General features: G+C 42.9%; 2 pseudogenes; both read left to right on the top strand.

Moving 5' to 3' along the window:
* Positions 1 to 161: 161 nt before the first annotated feature.
* LOC100340111 (ADP-ribosylation factor GTPase-activating protein 2 pseudogene) lies at positions 162 to 3,417 on the top strand (annotated as a pseudogene).
* Positions 3,418 to 10,063: 6,646 nt separating this feature from the next.
* LOC138850338 (syntaxin-18 pseudogene) lies at positions 10,064 to 10,982 on the top strand (annotated as a pseudogene).
* Positions 10,983 to 22,400: the final 11,418 nt, after the last annotated feature.

The raw sequence follows: 22,400 nt of genomic DNA, 5'->3' as shown, positions 1-22,400 counted from the left end.
TTATACATTTCACTTTACCTCTTTTTCATCTTGTTTAAATTAGCTAAGCATGCTCTAGGATTCTAATTTATTTTATTTATTGGCTTATTAGACAATCTTTTGCTTTGTGTTAGTAGTTGCTTTAGGAAATATAATATGTAAAATAATTTACAGGAGAGAAAATGGCGGCAGAACTGAGCAAGACGGAAATCCAGACTCTATAAGAGGCTTTGAGCAATTCCCACCAACAAGGCCTGTTTCCACTGCGGCGCCAGGAATCCGAGCTGCGCCAGCATCACGTATGGTGTTTTCTTGTACATTGACTGCTGCGGGGTCCAGCGCTCCCTGGGCGTCCATCTCAGCTTCATCAGGTCCACAGAGCTGGATTCCAACTGGAGCTGGTTCCAGCTGAGTGTATGCAGACGGCCTTTTTCCACCAGCACGGCTGCACAGCCAGTGATGCCAACAGCAAGTGCAACAGCCGAGCAGCCCAGATGTACCGGGAGAAGATCCGGCAGCTGGGGAGCGCCGCCCTGGCCCTGCGTGGCACTGACCTCTGGATGGACAGCATGAGCAGTGCTCCTAGCCACTCCACAGAGAAGAAGGACTCGGATTTCTTCACGGAGCACACTCAGCCCCTGCCTGGGATGTGCCAGCCGCTGAGCCTGCAGGGATCCAGCAGCCAGCCCCGTCCGCAGAGAGCAGTGGCCTGGCCCAGCCGGAGCACGGCCCCAACACCGACCTGCTTGGCACCTCGCCCAAGGCACCTCTGGAACTGAAAAGCTCCATCATTGGCAAGAAGAAGCCGGCAGCAGCTAAGAAAGGCCTGGGCGCCCAGAAGGTGAGCGGCCGGAGCTTCAGCGAGATGGAGCGGCAGGCCCAGGTGGCAGAGAAGCTCCGTGAGCAGCAGGCGGCGCATGCTAAGAAGCAGGCCGAGGAGTCCATGGTCGCCTCCATGCGTCTGGCCTACCAGGAGCTCCAGCTTGATCGGAAGGAGGAGGAGAAGCAGCTCCAGAATCTGGAGGGGAAGAAGCGAGAGCAGGCGGAGCGGCTGGGCATGGGCTTGGTGAGCCGGAGCTCCGTGTCCCGCTCGGTGCTGTCCGGGATGCAGGTGATGGAGCAGGAGATCCCAGTGACCGCCAAGTCCTCCCGCTCGCAACTGGACCTGTTTGAGGACGTTTGGATGTTCACCTCTGAACCCCCGAAGTACAAGGACACCCCCTTTTCCTTGTTGGAAAGTTTTGGTTCCCGCTGGGATACGGATACCACCTGGGGCATGGACAGGGTAGAGAAGGAGGCAGAAGTGACCATCTCGAGCATCCAGCCCATTTCAGAAAGAGCCACAAGCCGGAGGGATGTGGAGAGCCGGAGCTCGGGCCTCGAGTCCAGCGAAGCAGGCCAGAAGTTTGCAGGTGCAAAAGCCATCTCATCTGACATGTTCTTTGGGCGGGAGGTGGACGTTGAGTATGAAGCCAGGTCTCCGCTGGAGCAGCTCACGGGCAGCAGTGCCATCAGCTCTTCAGACCTCTTTGGGGACGTTCATGGAGCCCATGGAGCAGGAAGCGTGTCTCTGGGCAATGTGCTACCCTCAGCGGACATCGCCCAGTTTAAGCAGGGTGTCACGTCTGTGGCAGACAAGTTGGCTGTGCTGGCCAATGGTGTGATGAATTCTTTGTAGGACCGCTACAGTTCCTACTGATAGCCCCATGGCTCAGGCATCGCTGGGGACAGCAGCAAGAAACCCATGGTTCTCAGGGCATGGGTGCCTCCTGTGGAAGCTGGGTGGCTTGGTTACCTAAGTGTGTGCTGTGCAGGGGGGTGGCCCTAGAGGACCCTGGGGGGGGACTCCTGTGGATTGAGCCCCTCCCCTGTGTGCCGTCAGCCTCTCCTCTGTGCAGTGTCCTTCCACTCCTGCCCCCAGAGCTGCTGCTCACTTGTCCTGCACACTGGAGGGATTTCTCTCAGGGTGGGAGGCCCAGCCCTTCCCCATGCAAGGAAAGGGAAAAGTGTACACCTTCTGCTGGCTCCAGGATCCTTCTAGGTGGTCTGAGGGCTCGGGCCTCTGCCCTCTGGCACCAGGGAGAGACCCAGCAAGAGGGGAGCTGCCGAAAGCCCCCCAGGGAGGGGTTCTGGGCTTGCTGCTGCCTCTGCTGCTGCTGCCAGTGCCTCTTCTGGGTATCAGGAGAGGGTAGAGGAGAGGAAGGACCTTGGTCTGGGCCTTACTAAGGGCTAGAACCTTCACCTGGTACCTAAAGGCTTCATTTGGGACCAGGCCTGAGTGATCCCATGTCCCCTTCCTCCTCCCCCCCTGTGACTGTAATTGCTTGGAGAACTTTCTGGGCCTCTCTGAAGCCTGGCACACCATCTACTGTGGGCCATCGGCCCTCCATTTTCTGAGATGTTTGGCCCTTCCCCTGGCCCGTGGCCGCTGTGGGTCCCATCTGGCCTGTGTCCTGACTCTGGTTGCTGTGAGCCTCACACTGGCCAAGAAAGCAGAAGACATGAGGGAGAGAAGCAGGCTCAGAGGGACCTGGCCTGGCCTGCCCCTGAGAGCTCGAGGGGCTGTGTGCGGGCCTCTCTCTGGCAGCCGGGCCATGCACTGTGTCATCTTTGGTGCCATCCTCCCCTGCCATGCTGGCAGTCTGGGCCCCTCGGCCACCTCCGGGTTGTAGGTTGAGCTCCAAGAAACACAGACCACTCCCTCGACGCTCGCCCAGAGCGACGGGACTCTTTCTGGACTGTTTGTATTGAAACAAAGTGGTGTCAAAATAAAGCCCCCATGGGGCTGGGGTCCTGCCAAAAAAAAAAAAAAAAGAGAGAGAGAGATAATTTACAATGTTTTAACATGATGCTATATTAAACTTCATGTACTGCAATATTATATTTTTGTTTCTCTTTTCCTGGCTTTCATAATAGTGGTTAGTTTTGAAAATTCTATATATTTTTATCTTCTATAAAATATTTCTATTTTTGCTTAAACAACTTATCTTTAAAATAGATTTAATTCCCTAAAAATGTCCATCTACATTCAGTATTTTTAGTGGTTTTTGTACATTTTTTTGGATGCCCAGATTTCTATGTGGTATTATTTTCCTTCTAATTAAAGAGTTTCATTTACCATTGAGTTCCTAGGGGCCAACACTGTGGCATGGAGGGCTAAGCCTCCATCTGCAGCGTCAGGATCCCATATGGGCATTGGTTCTGGTCCCAGCTGCTCCTCCTCTGATCCAGCTCTCTGCTATGGCCTGGGAAAACAGATAATGACCCCCAGTGCTTGGGCCCCTCCACCTGCATGGGAGCCTGGAAGAAGCTCTCCTGGCTTAAGATCACTCAGCTCCAGCCGTTTTGGCCATTTGTGCAGTGAAAGAGTGAGTGGGAGACCTATTTTTCTCTCCCTCTCTCTGTCTGTAATTCCACCTCTCATATAAGTAACATCTTAAAAAAGGAAAAGGTTGAGTTCCTAATTCATTAACCTGGTGCATTTCTGGCAGTTGTTGGTATTTGAGGAGTGAACCAGTGAATGGGGGAGCTCATTTTCTTTCCTATTAAAATAAACATTTTTTAAAAAACCTAAAAGCAATAAATTATTTAATTGTATGGTTTAGAGTCAAGAGCAAATTGATTCTAGCTGAAAAATCTTTAATAATTTTATTTTATTTTATTTGAAAGGGGGAGCGGGGAGGGAGATCTCCCATCTACTAGTTCAGTTTCCAAATGCCTGCAATTAGCATCTGGGAAATCAATTCACATCTCTCAAAGGGATGGCAGGGCTCCAACTGCTCGAGGCAGTATTTGCTGCCTTCCTGGGTGCACATTAGCAGGGAGCTGGAATCAGCAGCAGAACTGGGTTTCAAACACAGACACTGATATAGAATGTGGGCATCACAACTGGCTGCATAGCTGCTCCACCAAAGCCTGCCCAGGTTCCATTGTAGCAAAAGCACATCGGTATTTAACAATGTCAACTATTTTAAAAAACTCATAGTTTAATGATGCAAAAATAGTTTTAGAACTGGAAAGAACTGCACATTAGTGGGGCTGGCACTGTGGAGTAGAGGGTGAAGCTTCTGCCTGTAGTGCCAGCATCCCACATGGGCACCAGTTCAAGTCCCGGCTGCTCCACTTCCAATCCAGCTCTCTGCTGTGGCCTGAGAAAGCAGCAGAAGATGGCTCAAGTGCTTGAGACCCTGCATCCCCAGGGAGATCTGGAAGAAGCTCCTGGCTCCTGGCTTCAGAATGGCTTAGCTCTGGCCATTGCAGTTATCTAGGGAATAAACCGGTGGATTGAAGACCTCTCTCTCTGCCTCTTCTTCTCTTTCTGTGTAACTCTTTCAAATAAATAAATAAATCTTTAAAAACAGAATTGTTAAGTATTCATACATTATTTACTCTTTAAAAAAGCTCAGAAGGATGACTAGATAAAACACTACCCCAAATATCCATTTCTTTTAAAAAGACAGAAATTTAAATCATACAAATATTTTTGTAAGACTAATCGTATAGTTTGCATAAATACAAAACATGACTTTTAGGAGTATTGAAAAGATTCTAAAACAGTCATAGCTTTGTTTTTTTTTTAAGATTTATTTGTTTATTTATTTGAAAGTCAGAGTTACACAGAGAGAGGAGAGTCAGAGAAAGAGAGGTCTTCCATTCAATGGTTCACTCCCCAAGTGGCTGCAACAGCCAGAGCTACGCCGATCCAAAGCCAGGAATCAGGAGCTTCTTCCTGATCTCCCATGTGGGTGCAGGGGCCCAAGGACTTGGGCCATCTTCTACTGCTTTCCCAGGCCATGGCAGAGAGTTGGGCCGGAAGAGGAGCAGCTGGGACTAGAACTGGTGCCCATATGGGATGCCAGTGCTTCAGGGCAGGGCGTTAACCCACTGTGCCACAGTGCCAGCCCCTAAAACAGTCATAACTTTGGATATTAACATTCTTTGGAGAAAAGAATTGCAGATAAATGAGAACAGCAGGTTTTTTTTTTTTTCTCTTGAGGCATTCTTAAAACCATCATGCCAAGAAATTGAGTAGAAGGTGATTGTCAAACAACATTTTTATTCAGAAATCTCACTAAATATAAAAAAAAAAAACTACAAAATTTGCTGTCAAAATCCACTAAAGAGATAGCACAGAAAAACATGAGCTTTTCAGAATTAAGAATTGTTGCAGGGCTATACTTAGAAATAGGAGGAAAAGTACCTAGCACACAATGTTCTCGATCATGTCTAGGGGATCTTCCTGGAACTTAGCTTCCTGCGAGGAAGCACATCTTACTGTTTCTCATAGTGGAATGAGTCTGATGATTTTTTGTGCTTTATTATCACTATAAGACTACTGACAGTTATGACAGAGCTGTCCTTTCCTGCCTTATAAGACTTTCATCTGAACTATTCATACTGTAATTACCTCAATTGAATCATATGCATTGTCAGAATTATACATATCAAGTTTGATTACTAGTCAAGATGTCTTTTATAATGTTCTGGTATGTTTCAGCTTTAGAACACAAAATGTTATTGTGTGTGCAGAGGTACAGAAGTAGAATCCAGGGCATAAATAGAGCATTTGTGCATCAAATATTCATTGAAGAAGGAATGGCTGCAATTGCAAAAAATTTTTTTGAAAGTAAGAAACAATGGCTTAATGGGATGTAAGAAGCCACTGCCAAGTAGGGGAGATATGCTATTTTATTATCCTGCAATAGTCAGAAGGATGTTGGAACACTGGAAATGGGAAAGAATTAAGCAGAGGAAATTGTCAGATTTCTTTTTTTTTTTTTTTTTTGACAGGCAGAGTGGACAGTGAGAGAGAGAGACAGAGAGAAAGGTCTTCCGTTGCCCTTGGTTCACCCTCCAATGGCCGCCGCGGCCGGCGCGCTGCGGCCGGCGCATCGCGCTGATCCGATGGCAGGAGCCAGGAGCCAGGTGCTTTTCCTGGTCTCCCATGGGGTGCAGGGCCCAAGCACCTGGGCCATCCTCCACTGCACTCCCTGGCCACAGCAGAGAGCTGGCCTGGAAGAGGGGTAACCGGGACAGAATCCAGCGCCCCAACCGGGACTAGAACCCGGTGTGCCGGCGCCGCTAGGCGGAGGATTAGCCTAGTGAGCCGCGGCGCCGGCCTAGATTTCTAATAATATAAGAGGAACAAAGAGGGGAGGGAAGCATAGGGGAGAAAGAGAGAGAGACAGAACCCAAGGCAATTTGCATATTGCTTAGGTTGTCAGTTTCTTGGAATCTCCCAGGTACTTTTTACGGAAGTAGTTTAAATTCTAGGAATCGGGGCTGACATTGTGACATGGCAGGTAAAGCCACCACTTGCAGTGCCCGGATCCTATATTGGCACCGGTTTGAGTCACAGCTGTTCCTTTCCAATCCAGCTCTGTGCTATGTCCTGGGAAAGCAATAGAAGATGGCCCAAGTCCTTGGGCCCCTGCAATCACGTGGGAGACCCAGAAGAAGCTCCTAGTTCCTGGCTTTGGATCAGCCCAGCTCTGGCCATGGTGGCCATTTGGGGAATAAACCAGCAGATGGAAGACCTCTCTCTCTCTCTCTCTCTCTCTCTCTCTCTCCCACTCCCTCTCCCTCTCACTTCTGCCTCTCTGCTGCAACTCTGCCTTTAAATAAATAAATAAATCTAAAAAAAAAAAAAAAACCTCTAAGAACAACTAACTACCTTGAGGGAAATAAATCACAATAAGAATCCAGTGAAATAAGATCTACTGATGTAACATCAACATCAAAACTTGAAAAATGGATTGCATTGGCTTGGAAGAAAGTTCTGGACATAATAATTAAGAACTTGTCTATAACAGTGCTGTATAACAAATATTCTATTGTGTGCTCATATAAGAAACTGCCTACGATGAAAGAAAAATATTATCAAATGTTTAGGCTATGAATGAATTTTTGAGATTCCTCATTTATTTTTCATACTGTCCAACATCGATATAAAATAAAAATCCAAGAAATCCAGAATAGCTATTTCAAAAAATGTAAAAATTCAATTCATATACAGAAGTTTAGAAAATAGAAATACTCATCTGGCTTGATAATCATTTACATCTGAAAAGTCACAGAATTTACAGGAATCTGGAATCCTATGACCTTACTGCATTTTAAGGATTATGTAGTCATTTAGGCAAATCAGAGAGCTGAATCTTCCTAAAATAGCATCCTGTGGCCACTGTGGAAAGATAAACATTGTATTGCTGTGAGAGTGAGAAATAAGAGAATATCAGGTTTAGGGTGTGACTAAGGAATACACAACAAATCAGCCATTAAAGTTTGCAGAAAAAAAATCTAGGTAATAACAGTGATTTCAGATGGTTATTTCATCAGTTCATAAGATAATGTTAGACATGGTACAGGCTACAACGAGAATGTTTTTAGATATTGATGACAGTTGAAATAACCATGTGAAAACAATCAAATATGCAATTCATATTTTTATTTCTAGATAGCACTAGTGGCATGCTTGATCACTGAATTAGCCACATAATTTTAGAGCAAACTAAATTTCCCATTAAAGATTAAAAGCATAAGAATGATGTTTTCAAAATATGATTATTAAATGAAGATTTTTGAGAAAGTCAAAGTAAAGAAATGAATATTATTCCTTTACAATGAGAAAGCTATCTTCTGTATAAATGATTAACTGTGCTGTCACAGAAAGCTCTAATTTAGAAATAAAAACTAATAACTAATAGGAATAACTAATAACTAATAACTCTAGGAGCAGACATTCTGCAACTTGAGACACACACGGCCCAAGTGTGAGAGTAGTTGTGTCTCAGCCACTCTGCTTCCTGTTGAGCTCCTTGTTAACACATCTGCAAGGCTAGCATGACAGCACCAGTGCTTGGGACCCTGACACTTATATGGGAGGCTTGGATGGATCCTAGCTTCAGCCTTGCCCAGCCCTGGGTGTTATGGCCATTTGGGGTATTAATCAGCAGATGAATGACCAGCCTCTCCCCTCCTCTCTGCCCCTCCCCTCCTCCCCCTCCACTCTCCTCCCCTCCCCTCTCCTCTCCTCTATTTTTTCTCTCTGTCTTTAAAGTAAGAAAATCTTTTAAAAAATTAATAACTTTAGATTAAATTGCAGATTTTCTTTTTTTTTTAAAGACATTTATTTGAAAGGCAGAGTTACAGAGAAGCAGAGGCATAGAAAGAGAGACATACGTTGTCCATCTGCTGGTTCTCTCCCTGGATGGCCACAATGGCAGGAGCTGCACGCCTCCAAAGCCAGGAGTCAGGAGCTTCTTCTGGGTCTCCCATACGGGTGCAGAGGCCAAAGCACTGGGGCCTACTTCTACTGCTTTCCCAAGCCACAGCAGAGAACTGGATCTGAAGTGGAGCAGCCAGGATTTGAACCAGCACCCATATGGGATGCCGACACTGCAGGTGACAGCTTTACTTCTATGCCACAGTGCTGGCCCGAAATTAAAAATTTTCAAAGAAACACTGTCAACTGTTAATGTAATCATTAGTTATTAGAAATACCAGTGATCGGCCAGCAGCATGGCTCAATAGGCTAACCCTCTGCCTGCGGCACCGGCACACCAGGTTCTAGTCCCGGTTGAGGCACAGGATTCTGTCCCAGTTGCTCCTCTTCCTGTCCAGCTCTCTGCTGTGGCCGGGGAGTGCAGTGGAGGATGGCCCAGGTCCTTGGGTCCTGCACCCATATGGGAGACCAGGAGAAGCACCTGGCTCCTGCCTTCGGATTAGCGCTGTGCGCCTGCTGCAATAACTGGCTGCAGCGGCCACTGGGGGATGAACCAACGGAAAAAAGGGAGACCTTTCTCTCTATCTCTGTCTCTCTCTCTCACTGTCCACTCTGCCTGTCAAAAAATAAATAAATAAAAAATAAAAAAATAAAAAAGAAATACCAGTGATCAACAGATAATGGCAATTATCTGAAGAGTAATTGAGTATCTGTGTAATGATAAGGTATGTTTTTGCAACTAGAAGAAAAATAATACATTAAAAGGAAGCAAATTTTCACAATTTTAACCTGCTGGCCAGTCTCAACATCACTCATATCAGGAGACAGGTGACTAAGTTCTATGCAACATTTTATGCAAACTTAACCATTAAATACCATGTATAATGCAATTTTTGCTGGGAAAGTTTAATTTGAGTCTAATAGTTCTTTACTTTTGAGTTCTCCATTTAAAAGAATTAGAGGGAATTGAAATGATTGAATCATCACCAAAATAGGGAATAGGGATATATGTCTACTCATCAATAAATCAGAATATTATTAACAAAAGGACTGCTGAAAATTAAAAAGTCTGGGTGCATAACAACCACCTACAACTGGTTCTGAATAGATCCTGTTGTGCAAAATGAGCTGTCATAATGATTTTGAGGAAAAATACTAAACAGGAATAGTTGATGAGCAATTTTAAATTTGTGATATGTCATCTTTACAATGTAAGATAATTTTATCTGAAATATGCAAGAATTAAAAATTGAATTATTTATATTTTTGAAATGTTAATATTAACTGTACTTATTTAGAGATGCAAATTAATTTTATGTATACCATAAATAGCTCAGATTTGAAGGAGCTTTACAGATTTGTGTGTGTGTGTGCATGTGTATATGTAGATACATGAAGCTTCTTCAAATCTCAGCACGCACACACACATACACACACAGTAACCTAATACTCAAATAGTTGAGCTAGGGGCTCACTTTTCTCTCTGATCATCGGTATAAAGATTTCTTCTTTAGCACAGCAGAGAATTGTTTTTCCTGCTTAAGTATTATTCAAAGTATTTTGTTTGAGGTAAATGCTGTTCAAGCATCCTTAGTGTCCATGAATAGTATTTATATAAAAATCAGTAGCTGACCCTTCAGATTCACAGGTTAGACAGTGACAGAGAGAGAGAGAGAAAGGTTTTCCTTCCGTTGGTTCATCCCCCAGATGGCTGCTAAAGCCAGAGCTGTGCCAATCCAAAGCCAGGAGCCAGGCACTTCCTCCTGGTCTCCCATGCAGGTGCAAGGCCATCCTCCACTGCCTGCCCAGGCCACAGCAAACTGAGAGATTTTCTTCTGGAGCATAGGAAAGATTATATTAATGCTTATAGCCACGTTCTGTCTGACTGGCAGGATGACAGACACAGAGGAGACCAGATAGACCAGGACGCACAGATCTTCATGAGGACCTGCTCGGAAGCAATTCAGCAGCTCAGGACAGATGCGCACAGGGAGGTCCCCTCCCAGCAGGTGAAGGAGCACAGCACTGCCACTCTGGATTTCATCGAGGATTACTTAAAAAGAGTGTGTGAACTTCACTCAGAACAGAGAGTCATCCGAGTTAAACGAGTGGTGGATAAGAAGAGATTATCTAAGCTGGAACCAGAACCAAATGCAAAAACAAGAGAATCCATCGCTTCTGAGAAAGCGTCACAGAATCCTTCAAAAGACTCTGAAGAGAAACCTGCCTCTGAAGAGTTCCCAGAAAAGACTGTGTCTGAAGCGCAGCCTGACTGGAGTGCCTGGGGAGATGGCAAAGGAGAAGAGGAGTTATCCCCAGAAGAAATGCAAATGTTTGAACAAGAAAATCAGCAGCCCATTGGGGAGATGAACAGCTTGTTTGACGAAGTGAGGCAAATCGAAGGGAAAGTGGTTGAAATTTCCAGACTCCAAGAGATATTCACGGAAAAGTTGTTGCAACAGGAAGTGGAGGTTGACAACATCACCAGTTGGTGGTTGGAGCGACTGGAAACATCAAGGAGGGCAACGAAGACATAAGAGAGGCCATCAAGAACAACGCCGGCTTCCGCGTGTGGATCCTCTTCTTCCTTGTGATGTGCTCCTTCTCCCTGCTCGGGCGGCGGCGCCGGCAGTCTGCACTGGCAGCTTGGCAGGCGTGCGCCTCTGCATGTCTCTGGCACTGTGGCGTGACTGTCACCAGGGTGTCACAGAGCTGCTTCAGGGGAGAGGGGCCTGAGCCACACCTGCGGATTCCCATACGAAGCGACACCCAGACTTGAGTCCTTAGCTGAGCACACGGAAGTGGTCTGTGCAGCAGTCACTGGGCAGGGTGGGCTCGGGGAGGGGCGTTAACCACCTGACCGCGAGGCTGCCGGCCAGCGGCGGCTCCTCACTCAGCAGAGTCTGACCCTGCCTGTCCCCGGAGCTCCAGGGAAGAACGCGTCTAATGACGGCTCTCACGAATGCTCGCTCCCTTGTCTCTGCACGGCTTCCTGTCTGCCCGAGTCAGCGGATGCGCGGTCCGAGAAAATTCCCACCTGCCTTGTTCATCCAATAAATCTGATGACGGCCCTCTGTTGTGTTGTCGGTGAGTTAACAGCCCGGGCCCTCGGCCACAGTCTGCCTGGCCCGACTAAGCCCAGAACCACTCACAGCAGGTGCAGGCCAGGGCACCTGCGGCCTGCTTTCCCATCACTGGGTCTATGGAAGGGGCCACGGAAGCGCGGGCCTACTGCCCCGACCCCCGGAAATGTCATCAGGGCAGCAGCCGGTTGCAGCCGGAAACAAGGCCCGAGTCGGCTGTGTGTGCAGGGTGTGTGTACAGGGTCAGCGGCAGCAGCACCGGCGGCCGAGCGTCCCTGCACAGAGTGGGCGTGGCGAGTGTGCGGCCTCTGCTCCTGATCTCGCTGTGCCTGCGCCCAGGGCAGCACTCGCCCACCTGCTGAGGGCATGGGTGTCAGTCATCCCTGATGTCGCCAAGCGCATTCCGGGGAGCAGCAGTGGGGCTGACCGTGGCCACCGTGCCGGTCTCATTATTTGTGATTTATTTCTGACCTCAGCTGTGTGACTTTTGGAGCACCTGCCAGAGACAGCACAAACAACACGGAGAAAACAGCTGCGAATATCTTTTTTTCTATTTAATTGACTTACACATTTAGTTTATCTAACTGGTGGTTTTTGTAAACATTTTAATGTCGAGATTCAAATTGAAACGTGGTTTTCTTACAAAAAAACAGTCCTCTGGAAGAGGAGCAACCGGGACAGAACTGGCACCCCAACCCCCAACCAGGACTAGAACCTGGGGTGCCGGGGCCTTAGGCAGAGCATTAGCCTAGTGAGCCTCAGTGCCAGCAGCAATGTGACTTCTTCAAGGCTTTTGGCATAACTGACAATCTGCACAAGAGCGACCAGCACTCAGTCCTCTGGTGAGCCATATTTCTGTTTCTGTGTTGCTCTTCCTGTTTGCGTGATCCTGAGAGCAGAGAAATTCTACCCAGGCAGGCTCTGTGGGAAGCAGGAAGAGGGGTGCTTCTTTGTAACAGTTCTTTGTGGAACTGCTACAAACACGGTATCATGCATGTCTCCCTTGGTTTCCTCCTCACAATCTGTGAGCTAGATTGTCCTCATTTCATGTAGAAGGAAACCAAGGCTCAGAGAGGTCAGCCAAGGTGCCTGAGGTCACACAGCAAATGAATAGGATGCCAGAATGCAAGGAGTCCCCACCTGCGCCCTTCTGACTCTGCCAGTCAGCGGCTGTGAGCCTAGGTAGGTGCAGACCAGCAGCTCCTCTCAGTGTCAGATGCAGAGAAGTCACCAATTGCATCGCTGGTCTAGCGCCTCCTTCATCGATGGGTCTCCAAGCTCCAGTTGCCTTATATTAATCAGCGCAATTCCAAAAATGTGACAACTCCAAAATGTAATTAACAGTTCATCTTTTTTTTTTTTTAATCAGCAAAGTGAATGATCTTTCTTTTCTTTTTTTTTTCATTTTTGTTATTTATTTGACAAGCAGAGTTAGTGAGAGAGAGACAGAGAGAAAGGTCTTCCTTCTGTTGGTTCACTCCCCAGATGGCCTCTAAGGGCAGCATACTGTGCGTATCCTAAGCCAGGAGCCAGGTGCTTCCTCCTGGTCTCCCATGCAGGTGCAGGGACCAAGCACTTGGGCCATCTTCTACTGCCTTCCGAGGCCACAGCAGAGAGCTGGACTGGAAGAGGAGCAACTGGGACAGAACCCAGAGTACTGGCGGCACAGGCGGAGCATTAGCCTAGTGAGCTGTGGCGCCAGCCTAGCCCAACTTTTAATCAATAAGATTATGTCACTTGCCCAGAAAAATAATACAAACAGCAGTGTTACTCTAGGATAATGTCACAATACTCTCTAATAAACCTTCCATTCAAGGTTCTTGCACAGGATGAAGTCACACAACTGAGTGTTTTCAAAATATAAGCTACTTGAGTTTATGCCTATTTGCTAATGTGTGCTTGTGTGTTAAAGTCTAATCCTAGAATTGCTCTCACTTGACAACAGGTTTGGGTAGAGGGGAAAAGGAAAGAACTTTAATCCTAAATTGTTTCAAATTTTACTTACATCTAATGAAAGAAAGTAATGTATGCGATTACCAAAACTGGTTTAACTGTTTACAGTATGCTTAGGCCACAAACATCATTTATTCCCTTTGTTATTATCTCTTTCACATTAAAAAGCTCCATTTTTTCCAACTTTCTGTGTTAGGCAAACTTGATCCACTATTATGATAACAACAGTTATCATAGTTATGATAACAACAGTTATAATTTTGATATGATATGATAACAACAGTTATAATTTTAGCTAAAGAAAATTTCTGTAAATGATCCAATGACAGCTTATCATTTTATTTATCATGACAAATATTGCTTCCCTAAATATTTCAGACCATATATAATATAGAGTACACAACATAGTGAAAATGTTGTTTCCATGTTACCCATGAAACAAACATATTTCAATTTACTGCTTAGAAGCTATCAGTACCCAAAAAACCCATGCAACACAAGGTAGGAACATAGTATTAAATTTAATGGAAATCATGGAATGTGGACTTTCTAATTACCATAGTTATCATTTTGATTCCTATGTATTAGCTAGAAAATCTACAGATGCAAAAACAACACAAAGGATATTAATGAAATAGATATTTATATAATCTTGCCCATTTCCTTTAAAGGAAAAAGATTCAAACATAAGCAAGAGTCAGTTACATTTAAATCAGTACTCTTAGAAAATTTTATTCCATCTGTTAATATAAATATGGACACGTGAGTAAATCAATTTCAAAGTCAGTTCATCCTTTATGCTTTAGATAACTACAGCACCTGCAAATGAATGTCATGAGGACATTTAAATTGTCTTGCCAATGAGGTGAAGTCAGCTCAGTTAGTGGAAGGCTAATCCTGATAGTAATTCTATCATCACCAGGAAAACGAATCCTACTTCTGGGAATCACATCTCACTCTCAGCCAATGGTGAGGGGATAATAAGGTTGTGTATCATTTTTTTCAGACTGAAAAAAATTTTCTTAATAATCATCTAAATGAATGCCCAGGTTTCTTCACCTTCAATTATAAGCGTGAGTCATTTTTAAATTTTTTTTTTGACAGGCAGAGTTAGACAGTGAGAGAGAGAGACAGAGACAGAGACAGAGACAGAGACAGAGAGAAAGGTCTTCCTTTTTCCGTTGGTTCATCCCCCAAGTGGCCTTACCTGCTGGCCTGCAGTGGCCAACGCACTGTGCCAATCCAAAGCCAGGAGCCAGGTGCTTCCTCCTGGTCTCCCATGTGGGTGCAGGGCCCAAGTACTTGGGCCATCCTCCACTGCCTTCCCGGGCCACAGCAGAGAGCTGGACTGGAAGAGGAGCAACTGAGACAAAATCCGGTGCTCCAACCGGGACTAGAACCTGGGGTGCCAGAGCCACAGGCGGAGGATTAGCCTAGTGAGCTGCAGCACCGGCCACGCATGAATCATTTTCAAGCAGAACCTTAATGAGAAAGAGAACAAGTGAAATTTCACCTTGGAAAGAAGTGATGTACAAAAGGTCAAAGTACTCCATCAGTGTTGTCCTTAGTAGAGCCATTTGAATAAATGAGGACCAAAAACTTTAAAACAGCAGTAAAATTGTGTTATTCCATCCATTAGCCTATGTGGTTAATGAATTCTAATTACTAATAGTTCATTTATTCATGTGCAGAGACAGTTATTAGTATGTCTCCTAGGCTTATTTCTGATCTGTGTCATTCAATCATAGGGATTCTTGTATTTGAGTACAATAAATGACCTAGTTTCTACTTATGTATTTTTGGAAACAACAAAATTAATAATCTTTCTTCATTAATCAAACTCATGAATCCCAGTATTTGATCAAAAGACACGTCTAATCATAGTACTCATTGCCATTCCAAAATTGATTTACAGAATAATTACCATGGGAAAGGGTTAAAGATCCAAGTAATTTTACCTTAATATTGGTTTTCAATTCATATCTTCTATTAATATTTTATAATCTGTTCCACCCTCTTGGAGGTAAGTGTGTGATTGCTATTTTGAAAATTTTTGATGAGGGAGATGAGAATTAGACTGGTTATAGCTTATGCATATGATCACTTGACTCATTAATGACAATGCAAAGACCTCAACTCCATTTATAATGCTTTGTCTGTCTGATTCACTGTTAGTTCCAAATAATGTCTTAAGCAATGCGTTTCTCTTTGAGAATCACCTTTAAACCATACCTAAAGAATTCTAGTGAAAACTGTCAATATTGAGCATTACTAAGGCCACATATTCAATAGTCATGTTTCATCTTAACAACTATCATTCAAATCTGTCGCTCGCCCTCTTCGTGGAGGAACGACACAGGACCCTGCGCTGTTCTTTCGTCTGCTCGGCCCTCCCCGGGTTTGCTGCTGGTTCTTCCCGGGTTGGCTACTGTCCCTTCCACCTCCGTGGAAGGGCGGTTCCCCCTGGCCACATTCCCCACTTCCGCAGGGGAGCGGCACACCGCCGGCCGGCTCTCTGGGGGGCTGCACAGGTGTTCCCCTTAGATGTTCCCCATAGATGTTCCTGGTGCATGCCGTCTCTCTCCTCCTTTATAGTCCTCTTCCACCAATCCCAACTCTGCTACCCACATGCTGAGTACGCTGCTCTCCTCCAATCAGGAGCAGGTCCCACAGTTTATTGGTTGAACTGGAGGCAGCTGTGCGGAAGCTGTTTACTTCTCTCCCAGCGCCATATTGTGGGAGAGCAGATGCATAGAATAAGTCTTAATTCCAGTAACTCAGTCTAGTCCGGGTTGCTCCCCACAAAATCGCTAATATAATAAAAATTTATAGCCACTCTATATATTCATCTCTCAAAATAATCAACCAATTATTCTTACTTAAATGATACAACAACACTATGATCAACAACAATTTGAAAATGGGCAAGCTAAGATTTACAAAAGCTGTGACTACACATTATAGACCTGCAACCTTAACTGGGCTTTTGATTTGGAACTTATGCTTACAAAAGTGATGTTGATGCATGTATGATAATTCAATGAATGTAACAACTGTGAGAAAATTATGTGAATGCTATTGAAATAATAATAATGATTGTTATTAGGAGAATTTAAACTTTTATCAGGAAGGTGATATTTGTGAGAATACTACTTTTAAAGTATATTTTGATTGTGAAAGACACATTTACATTTTGTCATGGGATTACAGACTTGCTTCCTCTCTGATTCTGAAGGAATTATTTGAACTCCAATAACCTTATTTGCAATATGGACACATTGATGTTCAGTGCTGCATAAGGAGGTTGTTATCAGAATTCTCACAGGTTATCTCATGTAATCCTCACCACCTTCCAATGAGGTGATTTTTCAGATGGTTGAAGAACTAAATCTGGGGAGATTTAGTTAATAAATCTCTTCATTCTTACATAGGAATGAATTCTGATTCATATCCAGATTTCCCTGACACAAAAGTTCATGCTTTTTTCACTATGCCATGTAGTTTACCCAACAGCATAGTTAATAAGACACAATATCACTGATGATGTATTTGTAGAATCTTTGAATTGAATTTGAATGCTGATCATTTTTAGCCAACTATAGAAATACAGAAATTACTCTGCCAGAAAGTAATGTGTAACCAATTCAAGTGATACCAATGAGTTTTTAGAAATTGTGCACAATAACCTTTTTACAAAATGGTTAATTTTTCCCAGTACACACATATGGCTATCTCATAGCCCTTTTAAATAGAGAAATATGATTTTCACAAATATGGGTTTACAAAGCATGGTGGTCATGAACTCTTTTCTATATTTCCAAATTGGACAGCCAGACATAGAGTTCCTCTAAGTGGTTGGCCCAGTGAATCATGTCACAAAGATAGTACTGGTTGAAAGAACTGAGTACCAAACTCAACTCTAAATGTTCTATTTCAATCCAGTAGATTCTATTGGGGCTGCTCTTGGAAAAATGGCAGGCTGGCTTACTTCCGTATTTCTCATTCATCCCTGAATTGGAGGGAAAGAGCCAAAAATTGAGAGAAATAGATGGGTTTTTAAAAAAATTTCTTTCACCTATATAATTTAAAATCATTTTAATTGAGCACCACTGATAGCTAATAAATAATTCAAAAAGGGGTCTTCCTAACTCTTACATTTAGACAGGATGAAAATTGATTCACATTTGAAATAATTGCTTTATGACTAGTGAATTAATCATGTGTGTGGAATATAATAGGTGGTGATTGATTCCATAAGAAGTTTGCAACATAGCTAAATGCAATAGTATTGAATTGGTTTCAAAGTATTCTATAACATGACCAGAAACACTGAGAATTAGAAGTATTAAATAGATTACTTGCTTACAGTCTTCAGGTCTAAGTAGGTATGCAGTCTAAACTGAAGGAGATATTTCAAGTAGTCCACAGCATAATCAAATAGAAGAGAAACTTAACGAGAAAACACAAATACCTGTGTTGTCAGCACAGGCATAATAATTTGTTTTAAACCAGTAGAATTGTCATTCTAATACACAATTTTTAGATTAAATTTCTCAGTAGCTAGCTTCCTACTGACTCCAGTTTTAGAAATAGCAATACATCAAAATAAAGTGTAGAAGCAGTGTACTTCCAAAATTTTAAGAGTTCCCATGTCTTCATTTCAATACCACTCAACTTATATCAAAATCTACATAAGTATAGAATAGATAATACTTTTATATAATTATCATATTTAATTATAAATGGAATGATGTCATAGACATAATGTCTAACATTTTTTCTGGTGTTCACAACTCTATTTGAAAAATTAGATTATTTCAAAGTTGATTTCAAAACTGATGCAGAAATGATAGAGAAAATAGAATATACTATAGTATATAGGTCTTATCATATTTATTTAGCCAAAGTATCTCTTTTTTTATTTATTTGAAAGGCAGAGTTACTGAGAGGCAGAAGCAGAGAGACAGAGGTCTTCCATCCGCCAGTTCACTTACAAGATGTCTGCAATGGCCAGAACTGCACCACTCCAAAGCCAGGAGCTAGGAGCTTCTTCTGGATCTTCCACCTGGGTGCAGTGGCCCAAAGACTTAGGCCATCTTCTATTGCATTCCCAGGCCATAGCAGAGAGTTGGATTGGAAGTGGAGCAGCCAGGACTTGAACCAGTGACCATATGAGATGCCGGCACTGCATGCAGTAGCTTTACCCACTATGCCACAGCGCTGGCCCCCAAAGTGTCTTCTCCATAAGTATGTTCTTGTGTAACTGTAATTACTTCTTTTTTTCTTTTCAGGGTTTACTCTGGTTATTTACTGTTAAGCAAGAATTGGAATCCAGATTGTTCTGTTTTCAGATAGTTATTTTGTTTAACATAACCTATCAAACTCTTTACAAAATTATTTATCATATTCTGTTTGTTCATATGGGTAGTTTTCAAACTTCAGTCATACAAATAAAATTCAGGTAATCAGTGATTCATTTTGTCTTAAAAATTCTATGTATTACTTTAAAAGAAAATCTGTCCAGCTGAACATCATGACACAAATGGACCATTTTTACACACATATTCTTATAATTGTATCCAAGGTTGATAGCTAACAAGAAAAAAAGAAATCAAAGTGCTTCACAATCTTAAGTGTGCTTGGTATTGATTTGCAGATGTTGACTGGATTGTTTTTAGTTGAATGATGAAATTATTCCAATGATGATTTTTAGAACATGAAGTAAAGGATATTGAAGGTTATTTTTTTCTTCTTTCAGTTTAGCCCATTTGAAAGGGGATAAGAAAATTGTATTTGGGAAAACAGAACCTTTAAAGGAGTATTAATTATATTTTTAAAATACTAGTTTATCTTCATCTAATTGAAAGAGAGAGAGAGAGAGAGGGAGAGAGAGAGAGAGATGTCTTCGCTCTGTTAATTCATGCCCCAAATGTCCACAACTGTGAGGACTGGTCCAGGCCAACATCAGGAGCTCAGAAGTCCATTTGCGTCTCACACATAGGTGGCATGGGCCCAAGTATTTGAGCCATCATCTGTGACTCCCAAGATTCACAGTTGGAAGCTGGATAGGAAGTGGAGGAACCAGAACTTGAACCAGCACTCAATATGGGATGCGAGAATCCCATGGGGTAGGTTAACACACTGCTATATGATGCTCATCCAAGAAAATTCAATTTTGAATATAATGTCATCTGAAATATGCTGATATGTAATTGATATTAACAACTGGAAGATGATTAATAAAAAAGTTTACTTTATAGGATAACTTATTAACAGACAGTAGTCAAAGAAACCTTTGAAGGAGATAAATGAGTCGGTAGAAATAACTATATCAGGGAAGCATTAAGTTAATAGAGGGATCTAAGTTAATAAAACCTAAGTCAAGGAGAGTTAACAAATGTGCACTTTATGAATAAGAGGTTTCAAGGCTTTGGATCTGTAATTTTAAGTTGAAGATAAATACTAGCAACTGATAATGAACAATATTAAATTGCCAGAGATATTGTTTCTATTTAACAAACTTTTTATACTACATGTGATCATGATGTTGTCATATTGTGTTACATCAGAAGAAAAAGAATCAAACAAGTAGATCCTTTCATTTATGAGCCTTCAAATAATATTAATGAACTAAAATTTCATAAATTCTCTCTCAAGCTTGAAATTACATAATTGATTTTAATATGAATAAATAAGATTTCCTATTAGAAAATGATGTACTTTATACAATTTTAAGAGTTAATAAAAGTATTATGTAAATCTTTTTAAACTCTCTATTGTATATACCAATGGCCAGTATCCTGAACAAACTGATAAAGGCAAGAGTGAAAATAATAATCCTTAATTTATTTTTTTATTTTGTTATCCCTTAGGACTTAATTTCTTTTTTTTTAAGATTGATTTATTTATTTGAAAGTCAGAGTTATACAGAGAGAAGAGAGGCAGAGAGAGAAAGGTCTTCCATCTGCTGGTTCACTCCCCAATTGGCTGCAACAGCAGAGCTGCACCAATCTGAAGCCAGGAGCCAGGAGCTTCTTCTGGGTCTCCCACACAGGTGCAGGGGCCCAAGGGCTTGGGCCATCTTCTACTGCTTTCCTAGGCCACAGCAGAGAGCTGGATTGGAAGTGGACCAGCTAGGACTCCAACCAGTGCCCACACGGGATGCCGGCACTGCAGGAGGCAGCTTTACCAGCTATGCAAGAGTGCTGGCCCCAGTACTTAATTTCAATAACTAAATGCTAACAGAAATATTAGAATATAGATATGATATAATAAATCTCTCACTCTAAAAGAAAGAACTCACAGATCTGCTTTATAATGCCACTATACTCTGCAACACCAGGACTGTAACAATCATTTCTCATTTCTCAATGCATTGTAATCTGCCTGGTAGATCTAAGGGAGAACCTGCCTTCATTCCATTACTCTGGACTAACACCTTCCAGAACAGTCTCCTATGTACCTTATAGCGACCCTGTAGGACTGCAGTGAGGTGGCTCACATCTGCTAGTCCTAGGACTCATGCTGTTGTTATAAGACACAGCACCGGGCCTGGCACTGTGGCACAGTTGGTTAATCCTCTGCTTGTGGTGTCGGCATCTCATATGGGTGCCAGTTCTAGTCCTGGCTGCTCCTCTTCCAGTCCAGCTCTCTGTTGTGGCCCGGGAGAGCAGTGGAGGATGACCCAAGTGCTTGGGCCCCTGCACCTGCGTGGGATACCCGGAAGAAGCACCTGGCTCCTGGCTTCAGATCGGCACAGCTCTGGCCGTTGCAGCCATCTGGTGAGTGCATCAGTGGATGGAAGACCTTTCTCTTTGTCTCTCCCTCTCACTGTAGCTCTACCTATCAAATAAATAAATAAAATCTTTAAAAAGAAACAAGCCACAGCACCAACTGCACTCTCCTGGCAGGACCCGAGGAAGGGTTCATCCACATCACACAATCCTAGAGCCACAGAAATCGGTGCCACAAGCCCTGATAGCACTCAGGCTTGACAGCAGGACAAGCGGAGAACCATTCTTGTCTCTCTCAGCACCAAGAACAAGTCCTTGGACATCATAATCACCAGGGAGTCTGACACCAAAGTATCTATGGGCTAAAGATACATACTCTAGGAAACCCATATTCATCCCTGTGTTATAATTCTACCCCTATGAACTGCAACAGGGTAGTCTATTCTATCACTTATAGACACAGCTGGCAATGATTAAGACAAAAGACATTATCAACTATACTCCAGGGCTCACCTAGAACCAAAGCCAAACAAACAAGCCAAGTGATACCCTATATTCCAGCTAAATCATAAACTCTTTTCTAACAAAACTTACTCCATGAAGGAGGATGAGTAAACCAGATATGCAGATGTCAACACAGGGCTCAGGACACATGAAGAAGCAAAGTAGGATGATGCCTCCCCCCCCCCACAAAAAATCATAATAATCCTCCAGAATTAGATCTGCACTTAAGGAAATCTATGAAATGTCTGTTATAGAATCCAAAGATAATGATTGTAATGAAACTCAATGAGATGCAAGAAAATGCAGATAGATTAAAGAAATGAGAAAATCAGTGGCATGAATGAAAATATACTAAGGAGCTAGAACTCATTAAGAAGGATCAAATAGAAATTTTGGAGATGAAATTTTCCATCAGTAAAATAAAAAATAATATTGACAGTTTAAATAGCAGAAAAGGCCAAGTGGAGGAAAGAATTTCTAAAGTATAGGACAAGACTCCTGAAATAACCCAGAGAAAAATAAACAGAATAGAATTAAAAGAATGAAGAAAATCTACAAAATAAGGGATGCCATTAAATGTCCAAATACAAGCTTCATAGGTATTCCTGAAGAAGAAGGGGAAAGATGTGTTGAGAACCTACTGAATGAAATACTAGTTGATAATTTACCCTGTCTTGAAAGAGACATGAACATCCAGAAACTAGGAACTCAAAACTTAAGAATAAGGAGTGAATCCTAAAGACAGCAAGAGAAAAGCTTCAAGTTAAGAATAAAGAAAAATCAATTAGATTAACATCAAACTTCTCAGCAGAAACCCTACAGATCAGAAGAAAGCAAGATGATATATCCAGGGTATTAAAATAAAAGAAGTAGTTCTACACTTGATCTTAGCCAAAAGGCTGAGAATCAATAAATGAAGTAATT

This window comes from Oryctolagus cuniculus, chromosome 7 (assembly GCF_964237555.1).
Source record: "Oryctolagus cuniculus chromosome 7, mOryCun1.1, whole genome shotgun sequence".
NCBI lineage: Eukaryota > Metazoa > Chordata > Mammalia > Lagomorpha > Leporidae > Oryctolagus > Oryctolagus cuniculus.
This window is presented reverse-complemented; position numbering and strand designations above follow the sequence as displayed.